Source organism: Olea europaea, chromosome 10 (assembly GCF_002742605.1).
Source record: "Olea europaea var. sylvestris chromosome 10, O_europaea_v1, whole genome shotgun sequence".
NCBI classification, from domain to species: Eukaryota; Viridiplantae; Streptophyta; class Magnoliopsida; order Lamiales; family Oleaceae; genus Olea; species Olea europaea.
The window spans coordinates 677,725-690,430 of record NC_036246.1 but is presented as its reverse complement, the minus strand read 5'-3'; the positions used below and the strand labels follow the sequence as shown (position 1 = coordinate 690,430).

The window sequence follows — 12,706 nt, the reverse complement described above, 5'->3', positions numbered from 1 at the left end:
AGGGCAAGCTGGAGAGGCTGTCCAAAGATAACACCCCTAGGGTGTCTGACGAGGAGGCCTCCCTGAAGACAGAGAAGGATAAGGAGCCTTGGGGTAAAGAAAAGGTCCCTGAGGACTCCCATAAGAAGAGAAGGCTGGTTCATATCACCAACTCTTCTGGGAAGTTTGGGACCTCGGTGTCCCACTCCAATAAAGATGCCCCTCCTCAGCAAAAGTTGCTGGACTTCACCATGAAGGCGGCAAAAAGTGAAATGGGAAGGCGAGCTGAGGAGAAGGCCAGTAGAGAGGCTGCCAATAGGATAGTTGAGAAGGCAAATGATGAAGCGATGAAGCAGAAGCCTATTAGGACTCAAGGGAGGTCCCCTAACTTCCTGGCAGGGTGTGAGGAAGAGCTGGCGCCTGCTTTGTTGGAGGCACTGCCTGTCGAGATCCGGGGTGCCATAGAAAGCTTCTACAAATTCTAGGCGAACCGATGGTAGCTACATGCTTTACCCTATGATGCCTTAGACCTCACGAGGGCCCTGGTAAGTCAAAGTTTTAGGACCTTTGGCCTCGTACTGGAGTGTAGGGATGCTCTCATTGACTTCCAGATAAGGAATCAGTCCTCGAGGGACAAGTTAGCCTCCACTGAGGAGGAACTGAAGAAAATAAGGGCTAAGGATAAGGAGATGAAGGCCTTAAAAATTGAAGATGGTGCCAAGTTGAAGTCTGCCTTCGCCCAGATTGAGGCCTTGAAAAAGGAGGTCTACGAGTCTCAGTGTGAGGTGGCCTCCCTCACCAAGAAGGTGGAGACTTCCAATAACCACCAAAAGGTGACTGTCCAGGCCCTGGAGAAGGCTAACAAGGAATTAGCAGGGGTCCAGGAGGCATACAAATTTTTGGACGACCAAATAAAGTGGCATGTTGATGAACTGAAGATGGCAAAAGATGAGGCCTAAATGGCAAGGGAGGAGACAGTTAAGGATTATATTGCCAACTTCCACCTCACTAAGGAGTACCAGGGCTTTAGCCTGTATTGGAGGAACTTCACTTATGCTGAAGTGATGGATAGGGCTGAGAAGCTCTACCCAAACAATGACCTGTCTCAACTCAGGTTGGAGTTTGTCGACGAAGTTCCCCAGACTCCTACTGAGGAAGCATTTGGTGACGAAGCGACTAAAAAGAATGAAGAAAACACTTTCAAAGCTCAAGCTGCGGAGGCGCCTGCTACCGAGGCACTCCCACCATCCACCTAAGCTTTGTGTAGTTTACTATCAGTTTAATTCTATGTATTGGCCTCGAGCCCACATCTTGCAATTTGTTTAAGATCAATGAATGCCATATTTTGCAACATTCTATTCATTCTCTAATATACATTGTTTTTTCTTCCAAGTAAATTGGCCACGCCAAGTAATCGAACTTAAGGATGAGCTAATAATGTGAACTTAGTTAAATTGGCCTCGTCAAGCCACATGACTGATATCTCAACTAAGATTGAAATTAAGCATCATTACTTAAGAAAACTTGATAAACTCATAATCTGAGTGTGTGCTTAAAATGAACTCTTTCAACTGGACAATATTACTTCGGCACTCTAGCAACATTGGTGATCGAACTGATAGAGTTCTATTATGTAGTGTTTATAATAAATGAGCCTCGTCGAGCAAATGTTAGAGGAACCTGAATTGAGTAGAGGCTTCTCTCCTTAGCGTCAATCTCGCTAAAGGGAGGCATGTGGAGTACGTCTCAAAGTTCGAGCGAGGTGACCCAAAGTTGGGATCAGGACCTTTCCCCCGAGGCATCCACGCTTCCCTACATGGTGGATGGTGCAGCCATGTAGGGGCTTCCCCCCTTGGCATTCAGTCTTGCCAAAGGGAAGCATGTGGTGTACGCCTTAGAGTTCAGGCGAGGTGACCCAGAGTTGGAATCAAGACCTCTCCTCCGAGGCATCCACACTTGGAGAGATGTGTATTTAAACTTAAACAATGAGAAATTTATTAAAACTTGAAATTTGATACATGAGCTAGGAAAGATCGTCCAGCGAGGTGGCACAATTACTGATAATAAATTTAGAGATGTTCGATGTTTCAAGAACGAGGCTGTGCCTTGCTATCCATGTCTTCAATCCAGTAGGTACCAGGTTAAATTTCTTCTCTGACTCTGTAGGGACCTTCCTAGTTTGGACCTAAGGTGCCTATGCTTGGTTCCTTGGAAGAGAGGAAGACCCTCCTTAGGACGAGGTCGTTGATTCAGAACGACTTCTTCTTTACCTTGGAGTTGTAGTATTTTATCATCTTCCTTTGGTAGGCAGCAAGTCTTAGTTGGGAGTCATCCCTCCTTTCATCAAGAAAGTCGAGGTCGAACCTCTGAAACTTATCGTTAGTTATTTCGTCAAAGTACAAGCGTTGAGGTGATGGTAAACCTACCTCAACGGGACTCATCGCCTCAGTGCCATAAGCCATTAGGAAGGGTGGTTCCCCAGTTGGGGTCCTGGTTGTGGTTCGGATTGCCCAGAGAACTTGTGGTAGCTCATCTACCCAGGCCCTTTTGAGATATCAAGTTTCCTTTTGAGGACGTGGTTGATTGTTTTGTTCAAAGTCTCAACCTGGCCATTTGATCAGGGGTGGTGAGGAGTAAAGAAGTGCTTCTTTATGCCAAGCTCTTCTCATAAGCTCCTGAATTTCTTGTTGTTGAATTGTTTTCCATTATCTGAGACTATAGAGTGGGGAATTCAAAACTGGCAAATAATGTTCTTCTAGAAGAATTTAGAAGTGTTTGCTTCTATGAATTTTTTCAGTGGTTCAACCTCGACCCATTTTGTGAAGTAATCAATGGCCATAATCGAAAAGTTTATGCCTCCTCTACCTTTCGGTAGGGGACCTATGAAATCCACGCCCCATTTAGAGAAAGGCTAGGGACTGGAGATGGCAATCAGTTCCTGTGAAGGTTGCCTTTGGATGTGAGAAAAATGTTGGCACTTGTCACATTTTTACACTAATTGGAGGGCATCCTTTTTCAAGGTGGACCAGTAGTATCCCTACCTCAATACCTTCTATGCTAGTGCTAGGCCTCTAGAGTGGTTGCCACAAATACCTTCGTGGACTTCTCTTAGAATATAGGTGACCTCTTTCCCGCCCACGCATCGAAGAAGTGGGAATGAGAAGCTTCTCTTATAGAGCACATCATCGATGAACACAAAATGAGCTGACCTCCTTCTCAGTTTGTACGCCTCATCCTTATTGGTGAATAAGACCTGGTCCTTTAGATAGGCTACAATAGGCTGCATCCAGGTAGGAGTTCCTTCTACCCACATCACACTAGGGGCCTCGGTAGATGGTTTGAGGAGGTGCTCAATTGTTACTACTGTAAATAGTTCGGAGTCTTTGCTGGTCGCAAGTTAGGAAAGTACATCAACGCGTGCATTTTCAGTACGAGGAATTTGGATCAGTTTAAACTTTTCGAAGGATGGGAGGAGGTTCATCGCCATTTTCAAGTAGAAGGCCATGGTTTTGTCCCTAGCTAAGAAGTTGTCATTCACTTGATCTACAACCAGCTGGGAGTCACTGTTGATAATCGGCCTCTTCACTTACATTTCTTTTGCTAATCTAAGGCCTACAAGGAGTGCCTTATACTCTGCCACATTGTTGGTGGCTTTAAATCCGAACCTCACAGCTGAGTTCAGCTTGTGACCTTCTGGGCTTACCAGGACCATCCCAGCTCCCGAACTTGTGTCTCCAGCCAAACAATCCACGAACAAGTTCCACTTAGGAGGCTCGACCCATAACCTCTTCTACCTCGGGTACATTGGAAAACTCTACCATGAAATTAGCTAAGGCTTGGCCCTTGATGCTGCTCTTGTCTTGAAGATAATATCAAATTCACTCAACTCTATTGCCTAGTTCAATGGTCTCCTCGAGGCGTCAGGCTTCTGAAGCACTTATCTTAGGGGAAAGTTGGTCAGCACGTGAATGGTGTGAGCTTGGAAGTAGGGCCTCAACTTCCTAGAAGCTATAATCAATGCCAAGGCCAGCTTTTCCATATATGGGTAGCGAGTTTCTGGGGATAGAAGTGCCTTGCTGGTGTAGCACACAGAGAGTCGGGTAGTTTCTTCCTCTCGAATTAGGACTGCACTGATGGCCTCATTGGAGACGGCCAGGTATAGTTGAAGAACACCGCCGAGCTTCTACTTGGAGAGGAGAATGGCCTATCCTAGATGCCTTTTCAGGCCCTAGAAAGCCTCTTCACACTCATCTGTCCATTGAAATTTCTTCCCGACTTTCAATATTTTGAAGAATGAGAGACATTTATCAGTGGCCTTGGAGACAAGGAACTGAGTGCTACCACCCCTCCCGTTAGGCTTTGGACTTCCTTTGGGTTCTGAGATGATCTCATCTATAGCAGGGCACTGATCTTTTTGGGGTTGGCCTCAATTTCTCTTTGATTGACCATGTATACCAAGAACTTGCTGGAGGTGACATCGAAAGCGCACTTAAGGAGGTTGAGTTTCATCTTGTATCTCCTTAGGATTTGAAAAGTGTCATTCAAGTACGTCACATGGTTGTCTGTCTTCAAACTTTTCACAAGCATATCGGCCATATAGACTTCCACCGTCTTGCCGATGAGGTCCACATTTTGTTGACAAGCCTTTGATATGTAGCCCCGACGTGTTCAACCCAAAGTACATCATTTTGTAGCAATAAAGGCCTCTGTCAGTGGTAAAGGAGGTGCTCTCCTCATCGACCGAGTACATGGAAATCTAATTGTAGCCTGAGTAGGCGTCCATGAAACTTAGGAGCTCATGCCCGGGATAGGAGTCTACCAATTGATCGATCCTAGGAAGTGGGAAGCTATCTTTGGGGCACGCCATTTTAAGATTCATAAAATCGATACATACCCTCCATTTGTCGTTGTGCTTCTTGACAAGCATAAGGTTGGAGACCTACCTTGGGTAAACGGCCTCTCTGATGAAGCCATTCTGGATTAAGTTCTGCAATTCCTCCTTGAAGGCCTCATACCTCTCCGGGTTGAGGGCTCTTCTCTTTTATCTATGCAAGACAACCTTAGGATCAATTTTCAAGTGGTGGCAGCTGACCTTTGGGTCTATGCTTACCATAGCCTCATGCTTCCAAGCAAAGACATCGAGGTTCCTACATAGGAAGTCCTTCAGCTTCTCTTTTAAGTCATTGGATAAGCCTTTTTCCCACTTTCAACACTTTAGTGGGGTCCCGAATGTCCACCGAAAAGTTCTCGAGCTCCTTAACCGGGGTTATCTGAGGTACATGTAGGGGTCAATCTCGTCAAGCAAGAATAACTCTTCCCGCTACCGGGTGTTCGTCAATCATTTCGACGTCTTCTCATTCAGGAGCTTCCCCTGGGATGTCGGTCATGTCTACGTCGACGACAATAACATGTACGTCTCGGGCTCAACCTTCTTGATGGAGCTCAGGTAGCATTCCCTAGACCTTCTTTGGTCTCCTCTCATTGTTGCCACCCCATTCTCAGTCAGGAACTTCATGCATAAATGGTGGATAGAGGTGACAGCTCCTAATTCTTTTAGGGCTGGTCTACCTAACACTCCGTAAAAGGCTGAATGGCTATCAACAATGAGGAACTCCATGAAGTTCATTGTGGTTTGGGGTGAATCTCCCATCTCCACTACAAGGGTGATCTTTCACCTTAGAGTGATGCTATCACCTGTAAACCCATACAAGGGAGTCATGGGGAGCGTCAACTCATGGTCTAAGATCATCTTGTCGAAAGTAGATCCAAATAGGATGTTAACGGAGTTTCCATTATCGCCTAACATCCGTTTGAGTCCATTCTGGGCCACCACAGCATTTACCACCAATGCGTTGCAATGGGGGTAGTGAACTCCCTCAGAGTCTTCTTGGGTGAAGACGATGGGTGGTGTTTGATTTCTTCGGGAACCACTGCCTATAATGTAGCTGGTCAATGGGGGGTGTTTGGCCTCTCGAGCATAGTTTCTTTTTGCGTTTCACATTTTGCCGCCCATATAGGGACCTCCAAACATGGTATCCACTTCATGAATGTGGGCCTCTCCTTGGACCTGATGGCCTCTACGATGCCTGTGCCCTTCCCTGGGCCTTTCTACATCATGCTTTCTCCTACGAAGAGATGTGTCCCGCTGGCAAGAAGTGGCCTCCTCAGGCCTAGGTTGCTGGTCATACCTAGGTGAGGGCCTGTTCGCTTGGGGCGACTCATTCTCCTATACCAGGGATGCTCCCATCGGGTGTGGTACGTGTACTCTCGACAATCAGCTATATCGTGGCCGTACGAGCGATGGTACATACAATACTCAAGGGGATTCTGGTTTGACCTATTCATAGGTTTCGAACCACGCCCTCAACCTCTGCCTCTGTGGGGGGCATGTCGTGAAATTCTAGCCTGTTGATTGTCGGTCATAGGATTGACATCTTCATATGCCAAGGTTAGCGCTGCATTCAAAGTGGTGATGGCAAGTGCTTGCCCTGAGCTTCCATTACCAGCCTGGTTTATCTTGTAATCCATCAAGTGGGAGGTCAGCCCTCTGGCACACTATCTTTGTGGAGGCGGGAGCCCTCTGCTGGCACTATTTCTGTGTTCAATCAATTCTTCATTGATTATTTCCCGCCTTATCATTTCAAGCAGAGCATCATAAGTGGTGGGATCTTGATTTTGCACATCTCTCTAGAATAGGATGTTCATATTCAGACCTCTCCTTAGCTCCAATAAGGCCTCACGATCAGTGACTTGAACGCAATACGTCATTTCGTCAGTAAAGCGTGATAAGAAGTTTTTTAGGGATTCCCTATGGGCCTGTCTCATGTCTTGTAGACGCTGAATAGGGGCCTCTTCTTCCTTACTAACAGCAAATTTCTTCAGGAAGGTGGTTTTGAACTCTGGCCAACTCCTTATACTCCCAAGCGACAGCCTGCTATACCGAATTTCAGTGGCTCCACTAAGTGTCAAGTGGAAGGCCCTGCACTTCACTGTCGAAGTGGCTCCTCTTAAGCTCATGTGGGTCTTATAAGCGTTCAAGTGTTTCTTCGGGTCATCTCTTACATCATATTTTGGTATTTTAGGCATGACATAGTGGCCTAGCACCTGAGCACTCCTTAACTTCCTCGAAAATGGTAGGTTCTCATCGTTATCATCTAGGTCACAGGACCTTTGCTATTCATCTGAGTCATTATTTTCACCAGCCTCTTATCTGGGTAGTGGGTGTGAGGTATCGGCCTAGTTCCTAGCCTCTTCCTCGCTCCTTTGGCGCCTATTCCTAGGCGGAGCAACACGGGGGGGGGGGGGGGGCATTTTCATTACCTTTCCTCCAGCTACTAAGTCATCGAAGGTGGGGGCTGTAGCCTCGCCCAAGACTTACGAGGCTACTATTGTTGCATGTGCCTCAGATCAGCTGGGCTGAGTCTATCAAAAATGCTATTTGACCTCCTATGTCTTTGTTCCGACTCATATGTAGATGGTAAGTTATCCTGGTTATATGGGACTTCAGTAGTTCGGCCTGAAACGTAGTTGGAAGAAACGTCAACCTCTACTTCCCTTTTCAAGGGAATACCACCCTAGTTGTATTTTGGTGATACAAACCTTTGGCTTTGGACGTCTTTCTCTTATTGGTATTAGTATTGCCATTGGGGTGCATAAGAAGGTATAGGGAAACCTCCCTGGCCCTGCATTTGGGCCATGAGTTCTCTCATAGCCATATTTTGGCTTGTGATGTTTCTCATGGCAGTGGCCATGGCGGCCATTTCCCTAGAGATTTGGGCGGTCATTCTTGTACCACCTCTTTGGTGATGGTGGTGGGGCTGCGACGAGTTGTCCAGGGGCTGTCCCTGTATTTTCTTTTACCCTCCTGAGGGATACATCCTCGCCTGAGCTCATTTTTATTTTTATCTTGGTTTCAACTTCAAATTTTTCAAACCTACGGGGCTTCCTCCTGCTCTTTTTTAAGAATAAATCCTTTTTTCAAGGGGAATGCTTGGATGTTCTTCTTTGAGTCAGCTTTCACCATATGATTGCTCATGATTATAGTATGATTTTTCGCAAACGGCGCCAATCTGTTGACCCCAGAATATGTTGCCAACAAATACCAGATCCACCCGCATACACATAAGCCTGGTCCAACACGCTAAGATACGTGAACGGTCTGGAATTAGCAGATCAAGGGTGTGGAAACGAGTCAAACACGCGTGACAATAACGTTCGAAATTCGATAAGACATTTGCATAACAATTGTACAATAATTATCAATCAATGTGTGTTGAATACATATATGAACTCGTGTATATTGCAAGAGAGTGAAATGTAAAGAATGTTGTGTAGTATTTGTTCTTGTGTTGAATTTTGCATTAGCCTTTGTATGGAGTACATGGGGGAGTATTTATAGTGTTACAAGTTAGATCGTGGCATTTGATTGGAGGTACACGTGGCCTCATCATGTTAATCTACATGTCAAATTATAGGCATCAATTTTGACCATCTAGCCTATTGCACATTTATTAATTGACAAAATCGTCGCTACTTTGACAAAACAAGATACTTACACTCCATGATGGGTGTCTCATCAATTATTCAAAGAGGATCCTTGTGTATGATCGGATCTTTGGGGAGAAGTGATGCCAGTTGTCATGGGCTTCGGTATAATGGGCCTCGGGGTGAAGAGCCTCGATCATGTATACCACCTCGGTTAATGCACTTTGGCCTACAAAACATCGGTATAAAGAGCCTCGGCCATGTATACCACCTCGGTTACTGCACTTCGGCCTTCAGAACCTGGGCCACGTCATAGGAGCTGTTTACTGGTGTTGGTCAATCTTCACTGACATCAGGGGGCCTCGGCTAAGGTGCCACACGGTTCGACATGGGTGGGCCATGGGCCCCCAGTGGATCGGCCAAGTGTATCGACACATAACAGGCTGTTTGCAAAATACGGTTCTCTGGTTTCGTTGTCTCTATAGTTGTTTTGTCTGTGTAGCTGATTGCAACTCAGTTGAAATCTGGTGCTGTGAAGGGAAGCAAGAAGAAGAGCTGATGAGTTGAAATCAGTTGAAATCTCGTGCACATGTGCATTTTGTTGGAAAATAAACACATTTCAATCCCAAACTGGGCAATCCGCGTACCTCATTTCCCTTCTGTGTTGTCACCAGTCACGTAGCTACCTTTTTTTTTTTTTTTAAACAATTTTACAGGGCAGATGTAGAACCCCAAATAATTCTAGACACCTTAGTGGCACTAAGACATGAATATTGGATGACTAAAATATACTTCAGATTTTTAGTCTCATTTGAGACCCATTTTCGACATAGGGAACATTCAATTTGGAAAATAATATCTGAATAAAAGTTGTAGCTCTTTGAGTTAGCTTTCCAACGCATTTTGAATTACCTCAATCGGATATCGGGAGAAGAAGTTATGATAGAAACACTGAAAGCTGTGCAGTGTCAACCGAACTACAACCGGTCGACCGAAACTGCCTCAAATGAAAATTCTCGTTTTTCTCTAGAATTTAAATATTTATTTTCATCAATTATTTTCTCAAAGGGTCACCCACGTTTTTGGCAATAAAAACCCCATTAAATTTAAGTATTTAACCTCAAACTTAAATGACCCCCATATTTTCTCTCTTAAATGAAATTTGACCATTCATTTGCTTTAAGTTATGGGATATTTACCTATGAATAGAGACCTCATTTCACTCATTTTTCTCACTCATTTTTTCTCACACCAAAAGCAAGAGCTTTTACATACTAAAGAAAGAGTTTCCAAAAGAAAAAAAGAGAGGGAGGAAAACCATTTTTCCTAGAAGTTTAAGAAGTGTTTTCAAGCATCAATTCTCAACGGTTTTCAAACATCCAAGGAGTGCATTTCTTTCAACGTCCAAGTTTCATTGAAGTTTTCAATCCAAGTTTTCAAAGTTTCAAAAGTATCAATCAAGGTAGGTAAAGGTGCAATGTGTTTAATCGTGTTAAGTTATAAGTTTCGATTCATGTTAATGTTTGTATGTCAAATGGTACTTCGGTATGGCATATCCCTCTATGTTAATGGTTGTATGTCAAATGGTAATTCGGTATGGCATACCCCTCTGTATTGAAGAAATGTTCGTATGTCAAATGGTGCCCTCGGGTACGGCATACCCCTTCATGTCAAATGGTGCCTCCGGGTACGACATGTATGAAAAGTTATAAAGTTAATGTTTTGAAATGTATAGCTTGATCACGAATGCACCTATGACACCTATTGAGTTTTTCAACTCACGGGTTTAATCCCATCTCTACTGATTGAAGGAATTCTACCTCGGGCATGGATGTAGAAGAAGATGGAGAGTAATGCAATGAGCCCATAGAAATTCGATGAATAAGTGATTTGGATTTATTTTTATGAAATATTTTCCAATGTTATTTCTTTAAAGTTTTGAATAACGCAGAATGCAAAAACAAGTTATGTTTTTTTCAAATAAATTACATTTTGTTGTTTTGAAAAATGATTCAGTGTTTTTGTTTAAAATATTTGAAGTAATGTTATTTAAATTATTATCCGAAGATGTAAGCTTCCGCTAAAACGTATACACTTGTTACTAAACCACCGGTTAAGTTAAGTAAAGTAAGTAGCATTCCGGTCCACTAGGGGTTGGGGCGTTACAGTAGAGTATAGCGAGTCATTAGATATATTAACTGAGTAATTAGTCTACTGTTTCAAGGTAGCAGTTTCTTTTTTTCTTTTTTTTTAAAGATCAGCACCTTCTTTGGTTGCAGCATCAAAACAATTAAAAGTTTCATCCTCTTCATTTTGTACTTCTTCTGGGCACTTTTATATCAGTTTTGAACTATTTTCCTCCACATCTCGATTTGAGAAATTTGCTGTAAAATGTTGCCAGAACGTTTGGTGATTTCAGATAAATGAGCCGGGTTTTATTCCCTTGGCGTGATGGTACTATCTGCCCACAATTTGTGATGGATGAGAAATCTGATTTTGAATATTCTTGCCTCATGGAATTTAACGATGTCGAGTGTTAGATTGCCAGAGATATATGGTTCCTTCGTTGTATAATGAAAGATAATAAGACTAAAAAAGCAAATTACAAAGTCAACAAGCAGTACTGGTGAAAAAAATAATAATAAAAAAAAATAAATAAATAAAAAATCCCACTTGAATTTATACTAATCTGAAGCTCAAGAAATGGCCGATGAATCAAAATTTGGATATTAGGGGCATTGCTCAGGTGGAAGCTGGAAATGGTTGTGCCACTGGTATGCCAGCCGCTGCAAAACTTGAAACAGCTTCAAAGAGATGGTGAGTTGCTTTCTGATAGTTGACAAAACCTATATACAAAAAATCATGCCCGTCAATGGTGATAGCCTGGGTATATCTTCCCTGCGGATTTTCCATCATGATTACTGGGTTGATGCTGCCAATCTTGCCCAAGGGAATCAGAATCTGTGAAGCATGAAAATGCGAATGCAAATTGCTCAAGCATTGGAAACTTACAAAAGAGAGTGCATGTCGAAGACATTTGAGGAATTTGATGATCATGCGGCAAATGACTATTTTACCTTGTAATAGCTCCAGGTTTCTTGGCCTGAGGGTGCTGTGTAAGACAAGGGTCTGTCAGTGCAGAAAGCAATATGGGCATTGGACAGATAAAGGGTTCCGGCAACTGGTCCAGTTTTGGTAGACAGGTAACAGGCAAAAAAGTCTTTTTTAGCTTCTCATTTGGAAACGTTGCAAATATCTGCTTGTACAGGGCCTCAAACCCACCTCCTGTTATTGCTCTCTGTCAGATTTACCTTCCCCCAGGCAGCTCCAGGCACAGATGGTCCTGTTTTAACTGAGGAAAAAACAAAGAAAAAGAGCTGATTGCTGCCAAAAAAAAAAAAAAAAAAAAAAAAAAAAAAAAAAAAAAAAAGGAAAAAAAAAAAAAAAAAATTAAAAAAAAAAAAGAAAAAAAAAAAAAAAAAAAAAAAAGAAAAAAAAAAAAAGAAAAAAAAAGGGAAAAAGAAACAGAAAAATTGCACGTCTACTTCAAATGACATACGATTGTGCCAAATATTATGAGCATTGGACTCAGCCTTGTGGCTCCATGAACTGAATTTCTGTAGAACAGATTCCAAGGGACTGCTGTTGGTTCTTTCTACTGGGGAATACTGTACGTAAGGGTAATGGTGGTTTTGGTAATCATATTGATCGCCTGCTCCCCACAAGGCTGCCTTCTGATTATTGGGGTGGCATGTGGGCACGGAAGGTTTGCCCATGATGGGAGTACTCCATTTCTCTTCGGATGTACTGATGTAGGATGTGCAGTGGAGGATGACAATCCAGGCTGAGGATCTTGACAGTATGGAGGTCGCAGTGGTGGCGGATGGACATCAGGGGACGACAGGTTGGGGTATTTGCGTTGGGATTCTTTTGTGGGGTTCATTCTTTTGTCTATGTTAATATTAGTATAGAATATAGAAATCAAAGGGGATTCAGATTTATATTTTACAGTGGAGGAGACTGATTGAAAAAGACCTCCACTTGGTTATTCTAGATGATGTAGAATTCCAACCGCGAAATTGCTGGCAGTTGAATCTAAGCCCCCGTTTGAGCCCCATTATTTTTCATTACATTAAATTAAATTTTTTTCTCTTCTACTTTTAACCACACAATTTTCAATAAAATAATATTACACGTAAATCAAAAACTTTCAATCCCTCAATTAAAAAAAAAAAAAAAAAAA

General features: G+C 43.1%; 1 pseudogene; it reads right to left on the bottom strand.

The window, feature by feature from the left end:
* Positions 1-11,137: 11,137 nt before the first annotated feature.
* LOC111402574 overlaps positions 11,138-12,706 on the bottom strand; it is a 2,360-nt pseudogene continuing 791 nt past the window's right edge.